This window comes from Berghia stephanieae, chromosome 1 (genome assembly GCF_034508935.2).
Source record: "Berghia stephanieae isolate SIO BIC M18660-M18661 chromosome 1, UCSD_Bste_1.3, whole genome shotgun sequence".
In the NCBI taxonomy this organism is placed as follows: Eukaryota; Metazoa; Mollusca; class Gastropoda; order Nudibranchia; family Aeolidiidae; genus Berghia; species Berghia stephanieae.
The window spans coordinates 131,019,271-131,021,770 of NC_088360.1; the positions used below are offsets into that span (position 1 = coordinate 131,019,271).

The 2,500-nt window shown below is 39.6% G+C and overlaps 1 protein-coding gene across 1 annotated transcript in view; it reads right to left on the reverse strand.

Moving 5' to 3' along the window:
- The window catches only part of LOC144963185 (uncharacterized), a 17,324-nt gene extending 16,954 nt beyond the window's left edge, over positions 1 to 370 (reverse strand). The window contains exon 1 of the mRNA XM_078896910.1: positions 95 to 370. The gene's annotated coding sequence lies outside the window, so the exon portion shown is untranslated. The remainder of the gene's footprint in view (positions 1 to 94) is intronic.
- Between the last annotated feature and the right edge of the window lie 2,130 nt (positions 371 to 2,500).

A 2,500-nucleotide genomic window follows, 5' to 3' on the forward strand; every position in this document is an offset into this window, starting at 1 on the left:
CCAAAAGCTTGTGTCCTACCACAAGACCACATAGCCGCACAAAAAAAGTTCAAGTTTTGGGGTTTAAAAAAAATTTCCACTTCGATAAACTGACCTTATAATTCAATGTTGACCATTAAGTCACGGATTCCATCTGGAATTTCCACGCTGTGCTACGAATCCGTTCAAAAACATGAAACAAACCCGAATCTAATAATGTATAGATATATAATATGTTATAATATATAAAGTTCCAAAACAAATTCAATAGGCGATAGAGAAGAAAAAGACCGCTTATAGCTTTTATCTTACACAAAAACGTCGGGGTTATAACACACAATAATAATAGATCTAATAATATTGTTTATTCTATCAATACACTAGACTTGTTAAACGAATCCCGCACAACAAATAACTGGCAATATTATTATTGACAATATTATTGACAATACAGCGTTCAATGGGTTTATTCCGTCTTCTATAAGCAGCCCAGGTCTGGCAAGTGGCAACAACGACAGGGCTATAATCACATTGATCGGGACCAGTGTCTCACAGGCCGGCTTGAAGAAATCGCGTAACAGTATAATAATGTTAACCCTCTCGCGACCAGTTTGAATAATTCCTTTCATGTCGACATTTCTATCTGTCATTTATCACTTCATTATGATATTATGTGAATGGAGGGAGGTTCCGATAGCTCAGTTGGTAGAGCACTCGCTTTACACGATAAAGGGGCTGAGTTCGATCCGGTGTGAAGTCGCGTTTTTTTTTCTTCTGATCTCTCCCATTCACTCTGTCCACAGAGAAATGATTGGGTAACTGGGTCTGTTAGATCTGGCGGAAAGTACCTCGCGATGGGCTGGCGTTCTATCCAAAGGGTAGCAAGCAATTGTCCGTTTCACGCTAAAAATATGTATAGGGCAGCGTGGCTCAGCGGTATGGTCTTTGCTCTTAGCTCACTTTGCGACGCTGCATTGCGGCTGACGCCTGGGTTACTCCATCTTCACTTGGGATAGACCCTGAAGAAAAATGTCCCCTTAGGGATGAATAAAGGGAATTATTCTTTATTATAAATACCGGGATCAACCCCGGCTCCGTGGGCCTCATAGCTATGAAGGACTACTTTTTTAAAAATATAATATATTATAATATCATAAGCCCTGAGTATTTTCACTCATAGAACTAGGACCGTGAGAGAAATAATAATATGGTCTCATTGAAGCCCGATCGGTGTTGATGTCACTACTCTCAAGGTGAAAACGATGAGATAGCTTGTCGGTTTTGGGCAAAACCGAAGCCCGCATGTAAAAGGTTAGTCATGTCAGCAGTTGATGTCAACGAATACAAGAGTCACACACCAACACACCGGTCCGTACACAGACACACAACGTTTCTCACACCTACACACACACACACACACACACACCCATACACAGACAGGAATATAGATAGAATGCGCTTGGCCAAGGAGTTCACAACATTGCCATCCGGAAGTATAACGGACCAACACACAAACTCTGTGTAACCATGAACTTTTATAGTCTTGTTAATACAGTTTAGTGAGAACAACTCACAAACGCGGATGGCAAAAACAATAACAAAGGCCTGAGTGACGTCATCTGCATACTATCTATAAACTTATTGATGCTATGCGTTTTAGAATAATGCTAACAATATACGCCAGCCGGATAATGTACCATCAAACACAATAGATAGTTCGCAGTTGATTTCACTCAGGTCTTTGTTATTGATTTTTGCCATCCACGTTTTTGAGTAATTCTCACTAAACTGTATTAACCTGACTATAAACGATCATGGTTACACATAGTTTTGTGTGTTGATCCATTATACTTCCGGATGGCAATATTGTGCGCTCCTTAGCCAAGCGCATACTATCTATAGACACATAGATAACCACGCCTCTCGGACAGTCATCATAATGTAAACAATGGCAGTGATTGTTAAACAGAGCAAACTACACAGGTTTTACTATCGATGGTATGTGTCTAAGTAAATTAATACCTACTTTTCTACCGCTTGATGAATAAAACCAACTCAGAAATGACAAATGAAAAATGTAACACAACAGGTACAAGACGTGGATGAATGAGGAGACATTTCCAGTGACGTCTTATGAGATGGCATAGGAGTCAGTTAGTAAGTAATTTATCTCTGTGGATCAATCTAGGTATCTAATGTTTAAACTACTTTAGAGTAAGCAAATTGAGTCTCGTTAAAGTCAAATTGAAGTTCTATTACTAAAATGAGATTAACACCACGGGTTAAAAAAAAAGTCGAGATTTTTATATAGCGCAATATCCACTAAACGTGCTCAAAGCGCTTTACAAGGGGTCCCTAACCAATAGCAACACGTACCATGTAGGACGAGACATGACGCATGTTAGACGGTATTACAATTTTTTTCCGGACTGAGACAACGCTGTTAACGGCCGGTACTCATTTTACACCTGAGTACGGTGAGAGAATGTGAGTAAAGAGCCTTTTCCAAGGACTGAACTAT